The sequence below is a fragment of the Porites lutea genome, chromosome 11 (genome assembly GCF_958299795.1).
Source record: "Porites lutea chromosome 11, jaPorLute2.1, whole genome shotgun sequence".
Lineage (NCBI taxonomy): Eukaryota > Metazoa > Cnidaria > Anthozoa > Scleractinia > Poritidae > Porites > Porites lutea.
Window position 1 is genome coordinate 6,856,907 of NC_133211.1, and position 27,290 is coordinate 6,884,196.

The 27,290-nt window shown below is 42.5% G+C and overlaps 1 long non-coding RNA gene across 1 annotated transcript; it reads left to right on the top strand.

Moving 5' to 3' along the window:
- The first annotated feature begins 479 nt into the window (after positions 1–479).
- Positions 480–25,654, top strand: LOC140951618 (uncharacterized). Its single transcript, XR_012167310.1, has 4 exons — positions 480–723; positions 4,721–4,814; positions 6,586–6,672; positions 25,563–25,654. It is a non-coding gene; the product is annotated as an uncharacterized lncRNA (long non-coding RNA).
- Positions 25,655–27,290: the final 1,636 nt, after the last annotated feature.

The following is a 27,290-nucleotide window of genomic DNA, read 5'->3' on the forward strand; positions in this document are numbered from 1 at the left end:
AAATTTTAGGGGTTTCAGAGCTAGGAACTGTGCTACTATTGAACAGGTTTTGATTTTAAATTTTGCCCTCGGGCCCGAAAAGTTACCGCACCTTTCGAGAAACGTACTCCTGCCCCCTCCCGCCCCCGCCCGCCCCCGCCCCCGATTATACAGATATAGGCGGGTGTTATCGGTTGAGGCAGATAGGACCCTCTTAGGTCTGTATAATTCTTCAGATCATACGAAAGACGAATCCAGTAAATTCTTATTATACACCTTTCTCTGCCAAGCTTTCCTGTCTGAAGACGTTTGAAACAAACTTGTCCTTCGACTGAACGAAATATTTTGCCTCTTTTTACGCTGGATTGTAAATACCCTCTTCTTATAAAACGTTGATCTCCTCAAAACCCCTGATAGCCCGAGATTCTCACGGTTGGGTAACCTGTGGTGCAGCTAAACTAATTTGCATTGCAAATTTTACTCCTTCCCGCCGCGACGAGTAAAAATGGCTGAATTCCTCCATATTTGCGGACACTACAATCTACTTCAGTATATGTTAGCCGTTCTGTTGTTTTGTTGAAGAAAAAACCAGCATTTTATCAAGTTTAGAGCTGCAAAACGTCTGGGAGAGGTGCAAGACCTTAACAATCTGGCTCGCAGAAATTCGATGCCTTCAAACACGTGTGGTCAAGTGAACTTAAACTGCATAAATTCATTCAATGAAAAGCATCTTTTTCAGAACAGGTAAGCTTATGTACATTTTTGCATAAAAAAGTAAGCTAGTAGTCCACATTTTTAACTATTCCGCGAGACCACAAATGCTTGTGTTTTGTCAAGAAAACTCTAAGTAAGGCTGAAGGCTCAAGCTTTCAAACGTGCATTTTTATTTGAATTTTAATTATCACTGAGAAAATTTTCAAACAACCTACATTTGTTACTTATGCATGAGACACTTCAAACTCTTTCTCAAACTCCATTAGTGTTCGCTGTTTGCTATGACTGTAAAAAAGGTTTGAGTGTTAACATGCATAAGACACAAGGAAGTTGTGTAGGCCAGTGCAGGACTTAATTGAACTCAGAGAGTGTTTACACGATACTGGTGTAACTTCTGCAGTACACTACCAGTATGTATTTAGGGTTTTGCTTAGTGGGAATACGCCCCTAGACGTTTTTTTTGTTGTCTTGGTTGGTTACTACAGTTGAACCAAACGTCTGATCTGCACCTCTCATTAATGACCAGTATCTCTGTCCACGTCCCAGCAGATACATTAAAAAAATTCTCTAAATAAAAAGCCCACGCACTTCTCAATCTGTCATCAGATGGTCTCTTAGAGTGGTATGTATGGTTGTTTACCATTTACATGGGCACACCGGTCGATTCAAGGTTTGTGCAAATGGTATGCACAACCAATTCCAGGAGGAAGGCATTCATGACTTGAAAGCCATTCCATTTAGTCAGTACTGAAAAAACAAATTGCAAACTGATCCACTGTGACGAAGGCCATTTTTTCCCCAAATGACTGTGACAAATTTCTTTCTGTGGACCTGGAACTGGTATGAAATACAAGAATCGTGGTAATGGAGCACAAAAATCCATTCGGAACATTCCAACCTGGAAAACGGGAATACCTTTTTAGAAGTTCCCCTTTTTCCGGGAATTTTCCAGTGGGGCGAACCAAAGAATCATTTTCCATTTAGCTCCCAACCAAAATTTCCAGAAGTTTGCCTTAATGGAAAGTGCCCTTCCTTTACAGATGTTCTGTTGCTTCTGGAAATTGTCTGCTGGAATGATAAAAAAAGTTGTGTTCCATTCATGTGTACTTTCAAACCAGATTTTCTGGAAACTTTATGTTAATGGTAAACAACCCAAATGCAGTTAATGGAACTTGACTACTTTAGACCTTTCACTGTATCATTGATTTGTTGGTGTTAATGATTAGTTACACTGTTACAATCCCCCAAGTCATTTGTCATCACTGTCTAGAGGCAAATAAGTTTTGATAAATTTGTAGCTAGATATATTCTGCAAATTAATGGTAGACCAAATTAACTGAACATTGTCAGCAACAAATGTGTAACATTTTCAAGCCAACAGGCTGGTCAAGAGTTAATTTTGCTTGGGTTCAATAAAAATGAAATCTCAACAGTGCTTGAATTTCAGAAAAAATCTTGGGCCAGCTGGCCCCCAAGTTTTCATTTTTGGTCGCCAGAACAAGGTATTCTAGTTGCCAAAAATTATGTTTAAGAATTAATGGAATACAATAAACTTAACATCTTTTACTTAGCCTTAACAGAAAAAGAATGCTTTAGACTTCCTTTTAAACTTTCTTTCAAACAGTTTTTGCCCAAGGCTCGATTACCAGTTGGTGTTCTAGGATCAAATCTCTTGAGGATTCACCCATGACTGATTTCTCAATAATTTTACATTGACATAACGCAACATGACATAGTTTATTTGTGCAAGGGACTGAATGCTTTAATATGATCAAAACAAAACAGGGCTGTCATTAAGAGGTGTGGGCAGAGGATTTCCCCTGGCTACTATGAATATGGTCCCTGGCTACTTTCATAGAAAAATAGAAGAAAAATAGAACCAAAAGAAACCCCTAACTGTCTGATTCTTTGCCTACTTGTCATATTTACCTGGCAACTTAGTCTTAGTGACAGCTCTGCAAGACCAAGTAATACAGATGTTTCTTCTTGTACCTGTACCTACATGTTAAACCCTGTATTTGAAATTAAACCTCACTGAACTGGCTATCTAAATATATGAACAATTTTTTAAAAACTTGCACTGCTGATTTTTTTTAATTTTAGTGATGGTTCTGTTGTTCTTCTACACGAACTTAATAGGCACACAATGATCTTTGACAAAAGTTCTTAGAACTTCCCTCCCTCCATATGGGCGGCGTGCTAATGATTTTGTTGTTTTTTTTGTTTACATCAGGTTAGTATTAATAATGGATTTTGTGAATGCTAGAAGTATTAAAACCCATATTTTTATGGCCAAAAAGATCCAGTCACTCCAAACCTCACATTACTTGAAGTGTACTGGAGCCATACCACTCTTAGTCTTTCACTTTTACCCCAGGTTTTATAACAGTGGAAATTCAAGCAATAAACCTTGTTTTGTACATTATTCAAGCTAAGACTTGCTAGTTTACAAATAATATTATGTAATGCCTTGTTAATGCTCAATGCTTGTTTTTACTAGATGTAGCTGCAGCCATGAAGTGGCACCCACAGGAAGTGGAAGGATTGAACGAAATTCTTTTAGTTTATGATGGATTTTGGATAGTAAAAATGGTCAGACCAGGTTAGTGTTGTTATAGATTGGTAACCAATTGGAAATAGACTCTGACAAAACCTTTTTGTTTTGTTTTTCTTCATCAACCTTTGTCTGTTTCTGTCATCTTCTTTTATCTTCTTTTATCTTTTCTATCTCGGTATTGTGGTTAATTTTCATCTTTATCGCGATACCGTAAAATTCCGAAAATGAGCCCCTTAATGTATAAGCCCCTCCAAATATATGCCCCTCAAACCGGTAATGTAAAAAACCCTCCGTTAAATCGCCCCTCCAAATATAAGCTCCCCAGGGGTTTGTTCGTGGAAAATTGCACTCAAATACAAAGTAAAACAAAGCAAAAATGGTAAATTTACTTCAGACTATAAGGCTAGCCCAATCGATTTTGAAATGCAAATTTCCCTCCATAGATAAGCCCCTCTGAATATAAGCCCCTCAAAAAGGGCCCTTGAAAAATATAAGGATTATTTTCGGAATTTTATGGTACTTCCATTTTCTTACTGATGTTTTCATCCACCAATGTGTTTATTCACATCTGTCTGCCTTAACCCTGTAGGTCCCAAAAGTGATCAACAGCAACTTTCTCCTTACATTGTCAATACATCATCAAGAGAAAAGGCTATGAGAGTTATTCAACTGATCACAGAAGGGAAAATGCATGGATTTTATGTCAAATTCTCACAACTACTTCTTGAAGGAAATGTATTGAGGTCAGTCTGGAGAATTTGTATGTGTTGAAAGGTGTGTTGTTAAATGTGTGTTCAATTTTACATTATTCCGGAATTAGACTATATGGAATGGGCTCTAGAAATTATTTGTTTTGTTATTCGTTGCATTGCAATATCTAAAAAATCTGCCCAAAATAACATATTACGATGGATTAAGCATTTAAATGATCCAAAAACAGCGTGCAAAGAAAGTAGTGTCCGATAGCCCGGGGCTAGTGGATTTTGCTATCGGGCTAGTGAATTCTGTTTTTAACTTGCCCAACGGGCAAGTGATGTTCTTTGAGGAATTCGAATAACAGAAGAAGTGTGAAATCAATTTTGCTCGACGAAAAGCGTTTGGGGTTAGTTGAAATAACGTCTGGGCTAGTAAATGCTAGCTTCAGCTTGCCCGAATGGCAAGCTGTAAAAATGATTTTCTTTGCACCCTGTAAAAATCACAGTACAGGAGATTGACTGCTTTTATCCATGTTCACTCACCACCATCTGCTGTCATGTTCATTCATTTACCTCCACAAAACTTCCCTCATCTGTTAAGATGTTTCTGCCAGCCTAGTGTACTATGTATTAACCTTATTGGTACTTAATTTCACGTTTTTTGCCATTGTAACCTCAATGGAGTCATCTGAAAGATTTTGGCCTATTTGCAAACCCTGATAAACCCTAATAATACCACTCATATAAAGAGTTTTTTAACTTTGCATTCTTGCAGGTGCTGATCAGTGGTGTTTTGACGGTCATAGGATGAGGTTCTTGGGATTTCATTGGACACTGAAAACATGTTGATAATTTTGGTTTTACATTGGGTTAGTTCTTACAGTTATAAACATTTTAAAAATATTCATTATAAGAATGAGAAAATCTCCAATGTTTTAAAATGCCAGATTGATCAAACTCTTCCTGCTGTCTTCTTACTGTTTTTGCTATGTTTTTAGCCAAGAGTTCGTCTTTTTCGGCCTGGTGAAACGAGTGAAATGTTCAGCCATTTTTGTTGTCCCTAGCAAATCAACTCAACCTCATCCCCGTCTTCTTCTTCTCAGTTAATGGTTCAATAACCTGGCATTTTGCTGCACTTTTGATGTCCTTGGTTCAATATCACAAAATCTTTTTTTTTTCTAATTTCATGGTTCGTACAATCTTGAAAAGGTCTTGAATTTTAGCAGTGGTCTTGAAAAGTCCTTGAATTCGGTTAAGGTCCTTGAAACATACTTGATTTCAATAACAGGCCTTGAAATGTCATTGAAATTCACTACCTTGTCTACGCCAGCACCTGTTTTCTGTCAAATTAGATTATTTCGCCGAGGAAAATTTGGCTCATCCTCGGTGTAAGAAACTATAAAAGTCATGTGTAACGTAAAAACATTTTTGTGTTTGAACGGTATTTTATTTCTGTTTCTTTAGTTCAATTGCTATTTCTGTACCTCAGAAGCAATTGCAAGTCAGACCCAGTCATTTTGCAAAGTGTTGTTGTGGAAAGTAGTTTAAAATAATGTGATCAACCATGGCTGAAGAAGTTAAAATTGTAAATGACTCCATGACATGTTTTAGCCAATAAGGTGTTCAAAAGAGGGTTAAAGAATGCTGATTTGTTGAATAATTCTTAGTCCCAGCAAACTGTAATTTATTCTTGAAAAATCCTTGAAAAGTCCTTGAAATTGGTTTGTCTGAAGTTGTATGAACCATGTCTATGCAGTGTTCCAGGTAAGAGACGGGTTTCGGGTCAGTGACCTGACAAAGAAGGCTTCCTGACCCAAAAGATGACATATAAGTGTTAGTTGCATGTAGTGAAAAAAATTAGCCTTTGGTGTTGATGGCCCCTCCTGCTTGAAAGAATTAACTGGAATGCTGTCTATGGATGGATGAAATATGTAGATCAATGGTTCGCTGTTCACCTTTGGAGAACAGGCAAAAATTGACATCCAGTCCCAGGCGCCTGAGCCCTTTTGCAAAGACAAAATGACGGCTGAGTCAATGTGCTCAAAATGTTCGTTTTCCCTGGTTAAGCTATTTTGAAAAAAATAGCTCATGTGTAGTAGAAAAATACTTTATTTCTTTATATGGTCTTGAAAGTCCTTGAAAGTTACTACTTTATCTCCACACCACCATTTTCTGTGAAATTAGATTCTAGAGCATAGGTATAACAAAAGTTATAGTGTATAGTGAAACGAAAGTAAAACTTGAAGCAACGATATTTTATCAGTGTTTCTTTATTTCAAATGCTATTTCTGTATCTCATACTACAAGTCGTACCCAGTGACTGTTGACATTTGGCAGAGTAGTGTTGTTAAGGAAAGTAGTACACCATAATGTGAGAGGGGGTCAAAGAATGCCAATTTATTGAATAAATCTTAGACCTTAAAACTGTAATTTGTCCTTGAAAAGTCCTTGAATTTTGTTTCCTTGAAGTTGTACAAACTATGAAATTTGGTCACCAGTAGCTGGTTATGATGAATTATGCATGTGATTTTAGCCAATCAGAAACAGAGATATATTTTGAATGAATAATATTATTTACATGGTATCTCTAAGGCTATGAAAGACCTGCTACATGTGACAACTCTTTGTTTAAATTAACAGACAGCAGTGATAGGATTTGCAAGAAGTAAAGCTCCTTGCGGTTTCGGTGCACCAGCTGGAGAGCAGAATGACTAGTCAACCATGAAGGTAGGTGTTGTTTTGAATATACCGCTCTCTTTTTGGGAGAATTTCCTGTAAAGATAGCTGGTTCAGTAATCACCCAGATTGGGATTTGGCTTAATATTAGCTTCATGTACCTTGTAGGGGAACACATATCACTAGGGCTATGTGTTTTTTGTGTAGGGGAACGCATATCACAAGGGCTATGTGTTTTCTGTGTAGGGGAACACATATCACTAGGGATATGTGTTCCCGGGTAGAACACACATCACTAGAGATTTGTGTTTCTTGGGCAGAGGAACACATATCACTAGGGATTTGTGTTTCCTGGGTAGGGAAACACATCACTAGGGATATGTGTTTCCTGTGTAGGGGAACACATACCACTAGGGATATCTGTTTCCTGTGTAGAGGAACACATATCCTTAGTCATATGTGTTTCCTGTTTGGGGGAACACATATCACTGGGGATATGTGTTTCCTGTGTAGGGGGAACACTTACCACTAGGGATATCTGTTTCCTGTGTAGGGGAACACATATCCCTGGTGATAAATGTTTCCCAGGTAGGGGAACACATATCACCAGGGGTATGTGTTTCCTGTGTAGGGGAACACATACCACTAGGGATATCTGTTTCCTGTGTAGGGGAACACATATCCCTGGTGATTATGTGTTTTCTGTGTAGGGGAACACATACCACTAGGGATATCTGTTTCCTGGGTAGGCGAACACATATCCCTAGTGATTATGTGTTTTCTGTGTAGGGGAACGCATATCACTAGTGATATCTGTTTCCTGGGTAGGGGAACACATATCAGTAGGGATATTTGTTCCCCTGCCCTCAAACACATATTCCTAGTGATTATATGTTTCCTGTTTAGGGCAACACATATGTTTAGGGATTTGTGTTTTCTGGCTAGGGATGTGTGGTTCTTGTGTAGAGGAACACATATCACCAGGGATTTCTGTTTTCTGGATAGGGGAACAAATTCCCTTGTAATGTGTGTTTCCTGGGTAAGGGAACACTTATAACTAGGGAAATGTGTTGTAGTGTCATGTGTTTCCTTGGTAGGGAACACATATCAGGGCTGAAAATAACGGACAGCTGGTCGCCAGTCATGATGACCGGCCAAATGTTTTTTACACGTACAAACCCTGATTCTGGCCGGTCAAATAATGAATTCTAAAACATTTGTTTTTTGCCTTTGGAATAGGGAATTATGCTGGTAATAGATCGTTGTACTACATTGACGTTCAGGTTTTGGGCGGCAAGTCGATGAAACATTCATGCAGACGTTGTTTAGTTCCTTTCTGCTGTTTTCGACCGTTTTCATGTCCGTTCTACCTTGAATATCATTGTGCAGCAGTGTCTGAAGTCTCCAAGGTTCGTCCCATATCTGCATATTGGTGTTTGCTGCCTGGCACGTGATCGAAAGTCTCCTCCACACAGAAGAAACGTCGGGAAATATTTTCAAAAACAAGTTAATTTGGCGACAAATCTGTTCCACAAACAGCATGTTTATCATTCGAAGTCGATAAATGTACAACAGAGCTTTCATTTGGGTCGTCGCGCAACACTTTATCCGCAAAGGATTCATTAATGTCAACAGAAACTTGCATTTTAAGTGCCGAGATAGACAACGTTCGTTCTTGATCAGGTTAAATTTTTATCTGACTATTCTGGAATCGAGTCCGAAAACGAGATTCATGTTCGACATAAAGAAGTTATAATAATTAATTGATCCGCTAAAATTTTAGTCCCGGAGAAACACAGGACGACCTGTTGACGATTGCGATCGATTTCCCCGAATTCCATTGAAGGTGATTTGACAATCACGTCAAGTCGATCTGAAATGTTAGATAGACCAAAACTGTTAGCTATCCTTTAGTTTTCTAACGGACAACGGATTATCGTTAGTGTATGTTTTTCCAAAGGAGACACAGAATGACCTGCATCATTGCACTACTCCATGACTCAGTTTGTTGTTGTTTCGGTTTTTTACGTTTCATGACATGATGACATGAAATTTATCGCGGCGTTCATTTTCTTAAAAGGTTTTAGTGTAAAGCAGCCAAAAATGCCAAAGAAAAAAGAAATCATAACAGCGTGCACAACCCATTAAGGGAAAACTGTATGGAAACTATAATTAAATTTTCGTTTCCAAAAATGACCTGTCAAAATGACCGGCAAGACGAGAGTTTTTCAAGTCCACGATCAGGCCGGACATTCTCCGTTAGCTGGCCATTATTTTCAGCCCTCCCCTAGTCATTCCAGTCATCCTTAGTCATCCCTAGTCATCCCTACTCATCCCAGTCACCCTAGTCAACCCTAGTCATCCCTAGTCACCCCAGTCATCCCTAGTCATCCTGGTCATCCCTTGTCATCCTAGTCATCCCTAGTAATCCCTAGTCATCACAGTCATCCTAGACATCCCTAGTCGTCCTAGTCATTCTTAGTCATCCTTAGTCATATTAGCCATCTCTAGTCATCCCTTGTCATTCCAGTCATCCCTAGTCATCCCTAGTCATCCCAGTCATCACAAGTCATCCCAGTCATCCTACTCATCCCTAGTCATCCTACTCACCCCTAGTCATCCCTAGTCATCCTTAAACATCCCTAATAAACCCTAGCCATCCCACTGATCCTAGTCATCCCTAGTAATCCCTTGTCATCCCAGTCATCCATAGTGATCCCAAGTCATCCCAGTCATCCCTAGTCATCCCTAGTCATCCCAGTCATCCCTAGTCACCCCTGTCATCCTAGTCATACCTAGAGAATGCTAGTCATCCCCGTCATCCCTAGTCATCCCAGTCATCCCTGGTCATCCTTAGTCATCCGAGTCATACAGGTCATCCCTAGTCATCCCTAGTCATCCCAGTCATCCTAGTCATTGCTAGTCATCCCAGTTATCCCTAGTCCTCCCTAGTCATCCCTAGCCATCCCAGTTCTTCCTAGTCATCCCTAGTCATCTCTGGTCATCCCTAGTCATCCTAGTCATCCTAGTCATCTCTAGTCATCCCTAGTCATTCCAGTCATCCCTATTCATCCCTAGTCATCCCAGTCATCCCTAGTCGTCCCTAGTCATCCCAGTCACCCCTAGTCATCCTTAGTCATCCTAGTAATCCTAGTCATCCCTAGTCATCTTTAAACATCCCTAGTCATCCCTAGAAATCCCTAGTCATCCCAGTCATCCCAGTCATCCCTAGCCATCCCAAGAAATCCCTAGTCATCCCAGTCATCCAAGTCATCTCTAGTCATCCTTGGTCATCCCAGTCATTCCTAGTCATCCCAGTCATCCCTAGTCATTCCTAGTCATCCCAGTAATCCCAGTCATCCCTAGTCATGTCAGTCATCCTAGTCATCCCTAGTCATTCCTAGTCATTCCAGTCATCCCAGTCATCCCTTGTCATCCCAGTCATCCTAGTCATCCCTAGTCATTCCAGTCGTCCTAGTCATCTCTAGTCATCCCAGTTATCCCTGGTCATCTTGGTCATCATTTGTCATCCTAGTTATCCATAGTCATCTCTAGTCATCCCTATTCATCCCTAGTCATCCCAGTCATCCCTAGTCATCCCTAGTCATCCCAGTCACCCCTAGTCATCCCTAGTCATCCTTTTAATCCTAGTCATCCCTAGTCATCTTTAAACATCCCTAGTCATCCCTAGAAATCCCTAGTCATCCCAGTCATCCCAGTCATCCCTAGCCATCCCAGTCATCCCAGACATTCCTAGTCATCGCAGTCATCCCTAGTAATTCCTAGTCATCCCAGTAGTCCCAGTCATCCCTAGTCATCTCAGTCATCCTAGTCATCCGCAGTCATCCTAGTCATCCAGGTCAACCCTAGTCTTCCTAGTCATCCCTAGTCATCCCTAGTCTTCACAGTCATCCTAGTCATCCCAAGTCATCCCTAGTCATCCTAGTCATCCCTAGTCATCCCTGTCATCCTAGTCATCACTAGTCATTCCAGTCATCCTAGTCATCCCTAGTCATCCCAGTTATCCCTAGTCCTCCCTAGTCATCCCTAGTCATCCCAGTCATCCCTAGTCATCCCAGACATTCTAGTAATCCCTAGTCATTGCTAGTCATCCCTTGTCATCCTGGTCATCCCTTGTCATCCCTAGTCATCACTAGTCATCCCTAGTCATCACCGTCATCCCAGTCATCCCTAGCTATCCCAGTCATCCCTAGTCATCCCTAGTCATCCCTAGTCATCCTAGTTATCCCTAGTCATCCCAGACATTCTAGTAATCCCTAGTCATCGCTAGTCATCCCTTGTCATCCTGGTCATCCCTAGTCATCACTAGTCATCCCTAGTCATCACCGTCATCCCAGTCATCCCTAGTCGTCCCTAGTCATCCCATTCATCTTTAAACATCCCTAGTCATCCCAAGAAATCCTTAGTCATCCCAGTCATCCCTAGCGATCCCAGTCATCTCTAGTCATCCTAGGTCATCCCAGGCATTCCTAGTCATCCCAGTCATCCCTTTTCATTCCTAGTCATCCCAGTAATCCCAGTCATCCCTAGTCATCTCAGTCATCCTAGTCATCCGTAGTGATCCTGGTCATCCCTTGTCATCCTAGTCATCCTTAGTCATCATTGTCATCCTAGTGATCTCTAGTCATCCCTAGTCCTCCTAGTCATCTCTAGTCATCCCTAGTCATTTCAGTCATCCGTAGTCATCCCGAGTCATCTTAGTCATCCCTAGTCATCCCTAGTCATCCCAGTCACCCCTAGTCATCCCTAGTCATCCTAGTCATCCCTAGTCATCTTAGTACATCCCTAGTCATCCCAAGAAATCCCTAGTCATCCCAGTCATCCCTAGCCATCCAAGTCATCTCTAGTCATCCTTGGTCATCCCAGTCATTCCTAGTCATCCCAGTCATCCCTAGTCATTCCTAGTGATCCCAGTAATCCCAGTCATCCCTAGTAATGTCAGTCATCCTAGTCATCCCTAGTCATTCCTAGTCATTCCAGTCATCCCAGTCATCCCTTGTCATCCCAGTCATCCTAGTCATCCCTAGTCATTCCAGTCGTCCTAGTCATCCCTAGTCATCCCAGTTATCCCTGGTCATCTTGGTCATCATTTGTCATCCTAGTTATCCATAGTCATCTCTAGTCATCCCTAGTCATCCTAGCCATCCCTAGTCATCCTAGTCATCCCTAGTCATTCTATGTCATCCTAGTCATCCCTATTCATCCCAGTCATCCCAGTCATCCCTAGTCATCCTGGTCATCCCTAGTCATCCCAGTCATCCCTGGTCATTCCAGTCATCTCTGGTCATCCTAGTCATTCCTAGTCATCCCTTGTCATTCCAGTCATCTCTAGTCATCCTAGTCATCCCTGGTCATCCCAGTCAACGCTAGTTATCCCAGTCATCCCTAGTCATTCCAGTCATCTCTGGTCATTCTAGTCATTCTAAGTCATCCCTTGTAATCCCAGTCATCCCAGTCATCCTTGTCATCCCTAGTCATTTCAGTCATCCCTAGTCATCCCTACTCATCCTTAGTCATCCCAGTAATCCCGAGTCATCCAAGTAATCCCTAGTCATTTCTACTCATCCCAGTCATCCCTAGTCATCTCAGGTCGTCCCTAGTCATCCAAGTCATCCCTAGTTATCCCAGTCATCCTGGTCATCCCTAGGCATCCCTAGTCATCCCAGTCATCTCTAGTCACCCCAGTAATCCCTAGTCATCCCTAGTCATCCCTAGTCATCCCTAGTCATCCCTAGTCATCTGTCCCAGTTAATTCCTAGTCATCCCAATCATCCCTAGTCATTCCCAGTCATCACAGTCATCCCAGTCATCCCTAGTCCTACCTAGAGAATGCTAGTCATCCCCATCATCCTTAGTCGTCCCTGTCATCCTAATCATCACTAGTCATCCATAGTCATCCCAGTCATCCCAGTCATCGCAAGTCATCCCTGTCATCCTAGTCATCACTAGTCATCCCAGTCATCCTAGTCATCCCTAGTCATCCCAGTTATCCTTACTCCTCCCTAGTCATCCCTAGTCATCCCAGTCATCCCTAGTCATTCCAGACATTCTAGTAATCCCTAGTCATCGCTAGTCATCCCTTGTCATCCTGGTCATCCCTTGTCATCCTTAGTCATCACTAGTCATCCCTAGTCATCACCTTCATCCTAGTCATCCCTAGCCATCCCAGTCATCCCTAGTCATTCCTAGTTATCCCTAGTCATCCCTAATCATCCCTAGTCATCCCAGGCATCCCAGTCATCCTAGTCATCCCTAGTCATTCCAGTCACCTCTAGTCATCCTAGTCATCCCTAGTCATCCCAGTCATCCCCAGTTATCCCAGTCATCCCTAGTCATTCCAGTCATCCTAGTCATCCCTTGTCATCCTGGTCATCCCTTGTCATCCTTAGTCATCACTAGTCATCCCTAGTCATCACCTTCATCCTAGTCATCCCTAGCCATCCCAGTAATCCCAAGTCATCCGAGTAATCCCTAGTCATTTCTACTTATCCCAGCCATCCCTAGTCATCACAGGTCGTCCCTAGTCAACCTAGTCATCCCTAGTCATCCAAGTCATCCCTAGTTATCCCAGTCATCCTGGTCATCCCTAGTCATCCCTAGTCATCCCGTTCGTCTCTAGTAACCCCAGTAATCCCTAGTCATCCCAAGCTATCCCAGTCATTCCTAGTCATCCCAGTCATCCCTGGTAATCCTTAGTCATCCCAGTCATCCGGGTCATCCCTAGTCATCCCTAGTCATCCCAGTCATCCTAGTCATTCCTAGTCATCCCAGTTATCCCTAGTCCTTCTTAGTCATCCCTAGCCATCCCAGTTATTCCTAGTCATCCAAGTCGTCCCTATTCATTCCCAGTCATCCCAGTAATCCCGGTCATCCCATTCATCCCTAGTCATCCCAGTCATCCTAGTCATCTCTAGTCATCCCAGTCATCCTAGTCATCCTAGTTATCCCTAGTCCTCCCTAGTCATCCCAGTCATCCCTAGTCATCCTGGTAATCCCCTGGCATCCTAGTCATCCCTTGTCATCATTGTCATCCTAGTGATCTCTAGCAATCCCTAGTCATCCTAGTCATCTCTAGTCATCCCAAGTCATTCCAGTCATCCCTAGTAATCCCTAGTCATCCCAGTCATCCCGAGTCATCCCAGTCGTCCCTAGTCGTCCCTAGTCATCCCATTCATCTTTAGTCCCTAGTCATCCCTAGTCATCCCTAGTCATCCGAAGAAATCCCTAGTCATCTCAGTCATCCCTAGCCATCCCAGTCATCTCTAGTCATCCTTGGTCATCCCAGTCATTCCTAGTCATTCCTAGTCATCCCAGTAATCCTAGTCATCCCTAGTGATCTCAGTCATCCTAGTCATCCCCAGTCATCCTGGTCATCCCTTGTCATCCTAGTCATCCTTAGTCATCATTTTCATCCTAGTGATCTCTAGTCATTCCTAGTCATCCTAGTCATCTCTAGTCATTCCTAGTCATTTCAGTCATCCGTAGTCATCCCAGTCATCCCTAGTCATCCCTAGTCATCCCAGTCACCCCTAGTCACCCCTAGTCATCCCTAGTCATCTTCAAACATCCCTAGTCATCCCAAGAAATCCCTAGTCATCCCAGTAATCCCTAGCCATCCAAGTCATCTCTAGTCATCCTTGGTAATCCCGGTCATTCCTAGTCATCCCAGTCATCCCTAGTCATTCCTAGTCATCCCAGTAATCCCAGTCATCCCTAGTCACCTCAGTCATCCTAGTCATCCTAGTCATCCCTAGTCATTCCCAGTCATCCCAGTCATCCCTTGTCATCCCAGTAATCCTAGTCATCCCTAGTCATTCCAGTCATCCTAGTCATCCCTAGTCATCCCAGTTATCCCTGGTCATCTTGGTCATCATTTGTCATCCTAGTTATCCGTAGTCATCTCTACTCATCCCTAGTCATCCTAGCCATCCCTAGTCATCCTAGTCATCCCTAGTCATTCTTTGTCATCCTAGCCATCCCTATTCTTCCCAGTCATCCTGGTCATCCCTAGTCATCCCTTGTCATCCCTAGTTATCCATAGTCTCCCTAGTCCTCCTTGTCATCCTAGTAATCTCTAGTCATCCCTAGTCGTCCCAGTTATCTTAATCATCCCTAGTCATCCCTAGTTATGCAAGTCATCTATAGTCATCTCTAGTCATTCTAGTCATCCCTAGTCATCCCTAGTCATCCCTAGTTATCCCTAGTCATCCCAGTCATCCCAGTCATCCGAGTAATCCCTAGTCATTTGTACTTATCCCAGCCATCCCTAGTCATCTCAGGTCGTCCCTAGTCAACCTAGTCATCCCTAGTCATCCAAGTCATCCCTAGTTATCCCAGTCATCCTGGTCATCCCTAGTCATCCCTAGTCATCCCGGTCGTCTCTAGTAACCCCAGTAATCCCTAGTCATCCCAAGCTCTCCCAGTCATTCCTAGTCATCCCTAGTCATCCAAGTCATCCCTATTCATTCCCAGTCATCCCAGTAATCCCGGTCATCCCATTCATCCCTAGTCATCCCAGTCATCCTAGTCATCTCTAGTCATCCCAGTCATCCTAGTCATCCTAGTTATCCCTAGTCCTCCCTAGTCATCCCAGTCATCCCTAGTCATCCTGGTCATCCCCTGGCATCCTAGTCATCCCTTGTCATCATTGTCATCCTAGTGATCTCTAGCAATCCCTAGTCATCCTAGTCATCTCTAGTCATCCCGAGTCATTCCAGTCATCCCTAGTAATCCCTAGTCATCCCAGTCATCCCGAGTCATCCCAGTCGTCCCTAGTCGTCCCTAGTCATCCCATTCATCTTTAGTCCCTAGTCATCCCTAGTCATCCCTAGTCATCCCTAGTCATCCGAAGAAATCCCTAGTCATCTCAGTCATCCCTAGCCATCCCAGTCATCTCTAGTCATCCTTGGTCATCCCAGTCATTTCTAGTCATTCCTAGTCATCCCAGTAATCCTAGTCATCCCTAGTGATCTCAGTCATCCTAGTCATCCCCAGTCATCCTGGTAATCCCTTGTCATCCTAGTCATCCTTAGTCATCATTTTCATCCTAGTGATCTCTAGTCATTCCTAGTCATCCTAGTCATCTCTAGTCATCCCTAGTCATTTCAGTCATCCGTAGTCATCCCAGTCATCCCTAGTCATCCCTAGTCATCCCAGTCACCCCTAGTCACCCCTAGTCATCCCTAGTCATCTTCAAACATCCCTAGTCATCCCAAGAAATCCCTAGTCATCCCAGTCATCCCTAGCCATCCAAGTCATCTCTAGTCATCCTTGGTAATCCCGGTCATTCCTAGTCATCCCAGTCATCCCTAGTCATTCCTAGTCATCCCAGTAATCCCAGTCATCCCTAGTCACCTCAGTCATCCTAGTCATTCCTAGTCATCCCAGTCATCCCTTGTCATCCCAGTAATCCTAGTCATCCCTAGTCATTCCAGTCATCCCAGTCATCCCAGTTATCCCTGGTCATCTTGGTCATCATTTGTCATCCTAGTTATCCGTAGTCATCTCTACTCATCCCTAGTCATCCTAGCCATCCCTAGTCATCCTAGTCATCCCTAGTCATTCTTTGTCATCCTAGCCATCCCTATTCTTCCCAGTCATCCTGGTCATCCCTAGTCATCCCTTGTCATCCCTAGTTATCCATAGTCTCCCTAGTCCTCCTTGTCATCCTAGTAATCTCTAGTCATCCCTAGTCGTCCCAGTTATCTTAATCATCCCTAGTCATCCCTAGTTATGCAAGTCATCTATAGTCATCTCTAGTCATTCTAGTCATCCCTAGTTATCCCTAGTTATCCCTAGTCATCCCAGTCATCCCAGTCATCACTAGTCATCCCAGTCATCCCTAGTCTTCCCTAGTCATCCCAATCACCCCTAGTCATCCCTAGTCATCCTAGTCATTCCTAGTCATCCTTAAACGTCCCTATTCATCCCTTCAAATCCCTAGTCATCCCTAGTCATCCTTAGTCATCCCTAGTCATCCTAGTCATCCCTAGTCATTCCTAGTCATCCCAGTAATCCCAGTCATTCCTAGTCATTCCAGTCATCCTAATGATCCCTAGTCATTCCAGTCATCCTTGTGATCCTTAGTCATCCCAGTTATTCCTGGTCCTCCCTAGCGATCCGTAGTCATCCCAGTCATCCACAGTCATCTTGGTCATCCCTTCTCATCCTAGTCATCGCTCGTAATTCCTAGTCCTCACAGTCATCCCTAGTCATCCCTAGTCCTCCCAGTCATCCTAGTCATCCCTAGTCATTCTTAGTCATCCTAGTCATCTCTAGTCATTCTTAGTCATTGTAGTTATCCCAAGTCATCCCTAGTCATCCCATTTATCACTAGTCATCCCTAGTCACCCGTAATCATCCTAGTCACCCCTAGTCATCCCTAGTCAACCCTAGTCTTCTGAGTCATCCCTAGTCTTCCCAGTCATTTCATTCATTTCTAGTCATCCCAGTTATCCCAGTCATAACTAGACATCCTAGTCATACCTAGTTATCCCAAGTCATCCCAGTCATCCTAGTCATTGGTAGTCATCTCAGTCATCCTAGTCATCCCTAGTCTTCCTAGTCATCCCTACTCATCCCTAGTCATCCCTAGTCATCCTTAAACATCCCTAATAAACCCTAGAAATTCCTAGTCCTCACAGTCATCCCTAGTCATCCCTAGTCCTTCCAGTCCTCCTAGTCATCCCTAGTCATCCTTAGTCATCCTTAGTCATCTCTAGTCATTCTTAGTTATTCTAGTTATCCCAAGTCATCCCTAGTCATCCTGTTTATCACTCGTCATCCCAGTCATCCCAGTAATCCAAGTCATCCCTAGTCATCTCAGTCATCCCAGTGATCCCTACTCTTCCTAGTCATCCCTACTCATCCCTAGTCATCTTAGTTATCCCTAGTCATCCGTAGTCATCCTTAAACATCCCTAATAAACCCTAGTAATTCCTAGTCCTCAAATTCATCTCTAGTCATCCCTAGTCATCCTTAGTCATCCTAGTCATCTCTAGTCATTCTTAGTCATTGCAGTTATCCCAAGTCATCCCTAGTCATCCCTTTTATCACTAGTCATCCCAGTCATCCCTAGTCATCCCTAGTCATCCTAGTCACCCCTAGTCATCCCTAGTCAACCCTAGTCTTCTCAGTCATCCCTAGTCTTCCCAGTCATTTCAGTCATTTCTAGTCATCCCAGTTATCCCAGTCATAACTAGACATCCTAGTCATACCTAATTATCCCAAGTCATCCAAGTCATCCTAGTCATTGGTAGTCATCCTAGTTATCCCTAGTCCTCGCTAATCATCCCTAGTCATCCCAGTCATCCCAGTCATCACTAGTCATCCCAGTCATCCCTAGTCTTCCCTAGTCATCCCAATCACCCCTAGTCATCCCTAGTCATCCTAGTCATTCCTAGTCATCCTTAAACGTCCCTATTCATCCCTTGAAATCCCTAGTCATCCCAGTCATCCCTAGTTATCCCTAGTCATCCTTAGTCATCCCCAGTCATCCCAGTCATCCCTAGTCCTCCCTAGTCATCCCTAGTCATCCCAGTCATCCCTAGTCATCCCAGTCATCCGTAGTCATTCTTAGTCATCCAAGTAATCCAAGTCATCCTTAGTCATCCTTAGTCATCCAAGTCATCCTAGTCATCCCTAGTCATCCCAGTCATCCTAGTCATCCCTAGTCATCCTTAGTCATCCTAGTCATCTCTTGTCATCATTAATCATTCCAGCCATCCCTTGTCATCCCAGTCATCCCTAGTCATCCCAGTCATCCCTAGTCATCTCAGTCATTTCTAGTCATCCCTAGTCATCCTGAGTCATCCCTAGTCATTCTTAGTCATCCAAGTAATCCAAGTCATCCTTAGTCATCCTTAGTCATCCAAGTCATCCTAGTCATCCCTAGTCATCCCAGTCATCCTAGTCATCCCTAGTCATCCTTAGTCATCCTAGTCATCTCTTGTCATCGTTAATCATTCCAGCCATCCCTAGTCATCCCAGTCATCCCTAGTCATCCCAGTCATCCTAGTCGTCGTTAGTCATCCCTAGTCATCCCAGTTATCTTTAGTCCTCCCCAGTCATCCCTAGTCATCCCAGTTATCTCTAGCCATCCTGGTCATCCCTTGTCCTCCTAGTCATCCCTAGTTATCTCTAGTTATCCTTAGTCATCCCTAGTCATCCCAGTCGTCTTAGTCATCCTAGTGATTTCTAGTCATCCCTAGTCATCCCAGTCGTCTTAGTCATCCCTAGTCATCCCTAGTCATCCCAGTCATCTTTGGTCATCCCTAGTCATTCTTGTCATCCTTAGTCATCCCTAGTGATCTCTAGTCATCTCAGGCATCACTTGTTATCCCAGTCATCCCTAGTCATCCCAGTCATCCCTAGTCATTCATTGTCATCCCAGTAATCCCAGTCATCCCTAGTCATTGCAGTAATCCTAGTCATCCCTAGTCATCCCAGTTATCCTTGGGTTTCCTTGGTAATCCGTAGTCATCCCAGTTCTCCGTAGTCTTCCTGGTCATCTGTTGTCATCCTAGTCATCCCTCGTAATCCCCAGTCCTCACAGTCATTCTAGTCATCCCTAGTCATGCCTAGTCCTCCCAGTCATCCTAGTAATCCCTAGTCATCCTTAGTCGTCAGTTGTCATCCCTAGTCATTCTTAGTCATCCCAGTAATCCCAGTCATCTCTAGTCATTCCAGTCATCCTAGTCATCCCTAGTCATCCCAGTTATCCCTGGTCTTCCCTAGTCATCCCTAGTCATTCCAGTCCTCCGTAGTCATTCTTGTCATCCTTCGTCTTCCCTAGTCATCCTTAGTCATCCTAGTCATCTCTAGTCAATCTTAGTCATTCCAGTCATCCCTAGTCGTCCCAGTCATCACTAGTCATCTCAGTCATCCCTACTCATCCGTAGTCGTCCTTGTCACCCCTAGTCTTCTCAGTCGTCCTTAGTCATCCCAGTCATCTCATTCATTTCTAGTCATCCCAGTCTTCCCAGTCATCCCTAGTCATCTTAGTCATCCCTAGTTATCCTGTGTCATCCCAGTCATCCTCGTCATCGCTAGTCATCCTAGTTATCCGTAGTTCTCCCTAGTCATTGCTAGTCATCCCTGTGATCCCTAGTCATCCCTAGTCATCCCTAGCCGACTTAGTCATCCGTAGTCAGTCCTAGTCATCCCAGTTATCACAGTCATCCCTAGTCATCCCAGTCATCCCTAGTCATCCCAGTCATCGTAGTCATCTCTAGTTATCCTTAGTCATCGTAGTCATCTCTAGTTATTCTTAGTCATTCCAGTCATCCCTATTCATCCCTAGTCATCCTTAGACCTCTCAGTCATCCCAAGTCATCACAGTCATTTGTAGTCATTCCAGTCATCCCAGTCATCCCTAGTCATCCTAGTCATCCCTAGTTATCGCAAGTCATTCCAGTCGTCGCTAGTCATCCCAGTCATCCCTAGTCCTTCCTAATCATCCCTAGTCATCACTGTTATCCTAGTGATCTCTAGTCATCCCTAGTCATTCCGGTCATCCCTAGTCATCCCTAGTCATGCGAGTCATCCCAGTCGTCCCTAGTCATCTCAGTCACCCCTAGTCATCTCTAGTCATTCTAGTTATTCTAGTCATCCCTAGTCATATTGAAACATCCCTAGTCGTTCCTAGAAATCCCCAGTCATCCCAGTCATCCCTAGTCATTCCTAGTCATCCCAGTAATCCCAGTTATCCCTTGTCATCCCAGTCATCCTTGTCATCCCTAGTCACCCCAGTCATCTAGTGATCCCTAGTCATCCCAGTTATCCCTGGTCCTTCCTAGTCATCAGTAGCCATCCTAGTCATCCGTAATCATCCTGGTCATCCCATTTCATCCTAGTCATCCCTAGTAATCCCTAGTCCTTACAGTCATCCTAGTGATCCCTAGTCATTCCTAGTCATCCCAGTCATCCTAGGCATCCCTAGTCATCCTTTGTTATCCTAGTCATCTATAGTCATCCCTGGTCATTCCAGTCATCCCTAGTCATCGCTAGTCACCTTTAGTCATCCTAGTCATCTGTAGTCATCCCTAGCCATTTCAGTCATCCCTAGTCATCCCAGTAATCCCTAGTCATCCCTAGTCATTCCAGCTATCCTAGTCATTCCTAGTCATCCCTAGTCAACCCTAGTCACTCCTAGGCATCCCTAGTCTTCCCTAGTCATCCCAGTAATCCCTAGTCACCACTAGTCATCCCAGTGATCTTTAGTCATTGCAGTCATCCTTAGTCATCCTTGGTAATCCCAGTCAACCCAGTCATCTCTAGTCATCGCTAGTCTTCTCAGTTATCCCAAGTCATCACAGTCATTCTTGTCATCCCTTGTGATCTTCAGTTATCCAAACCATCCTAGTCATCCCTAGTCATCCTTAGTCATCCTAGTCATCCCTAGTCATCCCTAGTCATTCCAGTCATCCCTGGTCATCCCTTTTCATCCCAATCATCCCTAGTCATTCTAGTCATCCCAGTCATCCCAGTCATCCTAGTGATCCCAGTCATCCCTAGTCATCTTGGTCATCATTTGTCATTCTAGTGATCCGTAGTCATCCCTTGTCATCCCTTTCATCCTTAGTCATTTGTAGTCACCCCAGTCTTTCTAGTCATCCCTAGTCATCCCTAGTCATCCTAGTCATTCCTAGTCATTCCTAGTCATTCCTGGTCATCCTCAGAGATCCTTAGTCATCCCAGTCCTCCCTAGTCATTTCTAGTGATCCTAGTGATCCCTAGTCATCCCAGTTATCCGAGTCCTTCCTAGTCATGTCTAGTCATCCCAGTTATCCCAGTCATCCGTAGTCTTTCTAGTCAGCCCTAGTCATCCCTAGTCATCGATAGTCATCCCAGTCAACGTAGTCATCCCTAGTCATCCCTAGTCATACTGGTCATCCCTTGGCATCCTAGTTATCACTACTCATCCCTAGTCATCCTTAGTCATCCTAGTCATCTCTAGTCATCCCTAGTCATTCCAGTCATCCCTAGTCATCCTAGTCATCACTAGTCTTCCCTGTCATACCTAGTCATTGCAGTAACCCTTAGTCAACCCTAATTATCCTAGTCATCCCTAGTCATCCTTAAACATCCCTAGTCATCCCTAGATATCCCTAGTCGTCCCAGTCATCCCTAGGCATTTCTAGTCATCCCAGTCATCTCTAGTCATCCGTAGTCATCCAAGTCATCTTTGGTCATTCCTAGTCATCCCAGTAATCCCAGTCATCCCAGTAATCCCAGTCATCCCTATTCATCTAGTCATCCTAGTCATCCCTAGTCGTCCCAGTTATCCCCAGTCATCCCAGTAATCCCAGTCATCCGTATTCATCCCATTCACCCTAGTCATCCCTAGTTATGTCAGTCATCCTAGTCATCCCTAGTCATCCCAGTTATCCCTAGTCATCCCAGTCATCCTAGTCATCTCTAGTCATTTTAGTTATCCCTTGTCCTCCCTAGTCATCCCTAGTCATCCCAGTCTTCCCTACTCATCCTGGTCATCCCTTGTCATCCTTGTCATCCCTAGTTATCAGTAGTCATTCATAGTCGTCACAGTCATTCTAGGCATCTTAGTCTCCCTTAGTCATCCTAGTTATCCCTAGTCATCCTAGTCATCCCTAGTCATGGCTAGTCATCCCTATTCATCCCTAAACATCCCTAGTCATTCCTAGTCGTTCAAGTCATTCTAGTCATCCCAGTCATCCCTAGTTCTCCATAGTCATCCCTAGTCATCCCACTCATCCCCAGTCATCCCTAGTCATTCCAGTCATCCCTAGTAGGGCTGAAAATAACGGACAGCAGGTTACCTTTCATGATGACCAGTCAAATATTTTTTAGCCCGGACAAACCCTTATTTTGGCCGGTGAAATAATGAAGACCAAAATTTTTTTTCCTTTGCAATGGCGTATTATGCTGGTAATAGATCATTGTACTATATTGACATTCAGGTTTTTGGGGGAAAGTCGATGAAACATTCATGCAGATGTTGTTTAGTTCCTTTCGGCGGTTTTTGCCCGTTTTCATGTCCATTCTACCTTGAATATCATCATGCGGTGGTGTCTGAAGTCTCCAAGGTTCGTCCCATATCTGCATATCGGTGTTCGCTGCCTGGCACGTGATCGAATCTCCTTTACGAAGAAGAAACGTCGGGAAATATTTTCCAAAAGAAGTTAATTTGGCGACAAATCTGTTCCACAAACAGCATGTTTATCATCTGAAGTCGGTAAATATACAACAGAGCTTTCGTTTGAGTCGTCGCGCAACACTTTATCGCGAAGGAAGCATTAATGTCAATAGCAACTTGCATTAAGTCGTATACGTTCGTTCTTGATCAGGTTAAATTTTATCAGACTATCCTGGAATCGAGTCTGCAAACGAGATTCATGTTTGACGTAAAGAGGTTATAATAATTAATCAATCCGCTAAAATTTAGTTCTGGAGAAACACAGGATGACCTGTTGACAGTTGCAATCGATTTGCCCGAATTCCATCGAAGGTGATTTTCACAATCACGTCAAGTCGATCTGAAATGTTAGATGGACCAAAACTGTTAGCTATCCTTTAGTTTCTAACGGACAACGGATTATCGTTAGTGTATGTTTTTCCAAAGGAGACACATTACTAGTTACAGCAAAGCAGAATGACCTGCATCGTTGCGTTACTCCATGACTCAGTTTGTTGTTGTTTCCCTTTTTTACGTTTCATGACGACATGATGACATGAAATTTATCGCACTGTTCATTTTCTTAAAAGGTTTTAGTGGAAAGCAGACAAAAATGCCAAAGAAAAAAATCATAACAGCGTGCACAACGCATTAAGGGACAACTGTATGGAAAATATAATTAAATTTTCGTTTCCAAGAATGACCGGTCAAAATGACCGGCAAGACGAGAGTTTAACCTGTCAAGTCCACAATGAGGTCGGACATTGTCCGTTGACCGGCCGTTATTTTCAGCCCTGCATATCACTAGGGGTGTGGTTTTTGAGTAGGGGAACAGATATCACATATTATAGTGATTGTAAAGCAAGTTATCAACTTGAACCTCACAAGGTATCTGTTTATTTAAGGGGAAACTTGCAAATAAAAGGTCTCCAATGACATTTGATTAATTGGCCTACTAGTAACTTTCTCTGGAGTGGTACCGAATGTTTGTCACCTTCATTACCTTTATTGTTCATTAACTATCATTGGTTAAAAAAATTTTCATTCATTTACCTGTTTTTTCCTTTATCTGCCTTTGTATTCCTTTTTGTGTTATAAGCCACATGACGTACATGTAAATATCCATCGTTGATCTAGATCTCTCTTCTAGTGCCTGTCCCACTAGCCTACGAATACAGCTGTCTCTCCTGGCTTCTCATGTCCCCAAGAATCCATACTGATAACTGATTTGTCAGAATCTAGTCATAGAGTGCTGTTTGGTTAATGTAGTAATTTTTTGTTTACCTAATTGTTTACTAATGACAGACAAAATGTCACAAAGATAATATTCCAAAAATAGACCAGGAGAAACATTACTCTGCAAAGGCAGGCATTGGTCCTTTCTTCTCTCCACCCGAAAAGTAATGTTTGCGAACATAAGCGGCGATACAGTTTTGTTGTTGACCAATGGGAATTGAGGATAAAAGTAAGTGTAAAACTCTAGTGACTCCCCGCAAACTCACGAGCTGGCGTGTTTTAGATTTTGATCACAAATTTCAAGACTATAACATACGATTTTTTGCCTTTGGTTTTGCCAAATAAAATAAACAGTATGTAACACAAACGAGATAACAGAAAATTGTCATTGCTATGACACTGCACTCAGACTTGCACTTATCCAATTTCGTCTTAAGCTGACAAAAAGTTGTGAATCGGTGATACGGGCACATCTTTGACTCGCGAGTGAAAATCTACTACAATAACTCTTTAAAAATTTAAAATCTTACAAGCATCGCCATGTAAACCTGGAAAAACATTATTTTACAAGATAAAATTGATTGTGGTCAAAATAACTTTTTAGCTCATGGGAAGTCAATAATAATGACCATGTGTCCTACATATAGCTTTTAAAGGTGGACGATGCATGAAAAATCTAAAGCAGCACACAACAAGCTATCAAACAATCATCCAAAGCATACTTTTCTGCAAGGAACACAAAAAGAACAACAAACATGAGGTGTCTACCATCATTAGAACATTTATAGTTGAAAAAGCGTGGTGTGATACATCATTGACTCCCTAGTAAAATGGACAAAAATGTTCCTCTAATCTTTTTCAATATGACTCTGCTTGGTGCCTTTTTCATCAATCAGTTCCATAATCCTTGCAAATTTACTTTTTTGAACGTGGCATCCAGTTGTTTCAACTTGTAAACATATCTACTGTGCAGGAATCTTGTGAGAATTCTCGCGAGTTAGTTTTTGGTTTCCAAGAGCTAAACTGTGATTGGCTAATTAATAATGTCCCATGTTTACTTTTTGGGTGGAGAGAAGTGACGACTGGAAAGATGTCTTTTTGCACGCTAGAGAAACATAATACTCGAACCAATTTTATCTGGAGCCCATGACTACCAGATTGATTATGTGAACATTGATTCGCGTCATCAGTATGGAATTTTGGGGTCTAAATTGCTGATGTCTCCTCTGTGAAACGTCCCAAGCAGCGAGCAGAGATGCCTGTACTTGCAGGCTACTGTCCCACAGACTTTTATCCTTTCAGTTTAACACTGGCTGAAATGAAAGTTCATTTTGGAAAATCCTCATTGGCACATAATAATTACTATTCAAATGTTCAGCCAGTGAGGTTTCATCTGAACAGTAGCTTCAAAGGGTTTTTTCAACAGATTTAAAAGTCAGAATCAAAAGAATTATGTTTTTCATAATGTGGTTTAGGAGCTATGGGTTAAGTTACCCTCGTTACAAAATGTTTTTTTTTTCTATACTTACAGGCACATAAGGAGCCACATGATGTTCAAAACCTGAATTTCTAGGATTTCCTTGGACAATGACAACAAGCTAATAATTTTTATTTAACTTCAGGTATATAATTTTATTTTCAGGCATCTCCCATTGCAAAGATTTTTGCGAATAAGAAATGTCTAAGACCAAGATGAAATATGATCTTAATAGTTGAACAGGGTTGTCACTGAGATTTCAAGTTGCCGGGTATTTGTTGTTACTAGCCGGGGAAGTCGCAAGGTTCTGAAGTGCAACTTCTACCGTTTTCCAGGCATTACCGCCCCAAAAAAGCAATCTTCATTAAGAGTACAGCTATCATTAGGTCATGATGATCACGTCTTTATTAAAGAAAACTACAATATTCTGAGACACTAAAATAATAAGTTTTTACTTTACGTAAAGGCTCGTTGGAGGGTTTTTTTAGTGGCCGCCAAATAGGAACATACATGTAAGCACCGGGTCTGAAAAAGAATTAGTTAGGCACCGGTCACGTTATCCGCGCAGTCTTATCGTCACACAGACAAGGCGCATGCTGGCCAGTGAAGTGTTAAATCAAAACGATACTTACAAATGTTAAAAATGTGGGAATGACAATCGATTATTATATGGTGCAAATGAATTAACATGCGCTGTAAAATCAATTGTAAATCCTCATTTAGTTATACGTAAGAACGAAACAACTTACGGAAAACAAAAGTAAAACTAATATGACAAATGAATTAACCCACGAAGAAGCGTAAAGAAGACAAGCGGACGATGAATGTACGAAAAAGCATCATAAACATAAGGTTGTTATGGTTTGTTGAAAAATAAAAGCATGATAAGGCTAAAACAAGCGCAACGTACGAAAAATCGCGGGATAAAATATGGCAAAACTAAACTGCACAACTGGTAACATTAGTGGTCTCGAATTTAGGAACGAAACATCACTTAACATACCAAGAAACTGACCGGCTACGGAAAAGCGTTTAAGAGACCGGGCTAATACTTTATAAACGCCGCTGAGATGTCAAAACGAAACTCAAGGAGAAGAATGCAAAAGTAATGCTAATACTTAAATTCCCTTTTACATATAACTTCTTGGAAGTAGAACTGAGAGGATGTGATCATGACCTGCCGACAATGATCGAACATTTCCCGTTGACCGTGCGTTATTTCATATACTCGATACCTAAAGCTAAATGTAGACCTGGTCACTTAAATTTCAATTTATGAAACATAGCAATCAGTCATAGTCTTCATCTTCGAAGCCTTCATCATAATCCTCATTATCATCAACATCAGCATCAGGGAGATTTAACGCTCGGATAAAGCCTCAACTTCTTCTGTGATGTCAATAGAGATCTGCTCAGGTCTTTCATCGAGAACAAAGAGTGCAGATTCCTTTGCCGACACAACGGTTGAAACTAGGGACTTTTAGCATCAACAAAGTTACGGCAGCGAAATCGTCACTTTTAAAATGAATTGGCGTTTTTTCCAACTTTGTCGCGTTTATTTCCATTCGCTGAAAATAGCTAATGTAGGCCAATTTCCCTGGAGTTGATTTCTTTGGGACCGCACTCAAGTTTAGAAACGGAAAGAAAAGTTTGTCGTCACTTGTTTACGTCCTTCATAGAACGTAAAACTAGGCATTTTCACGGCGTAGTCGTGCAGTAACGGCAAAGAAATGTACAAAAAAGCGTGATGCACGTGCAAACTTGTTGTTTTGCTTAGTAAAT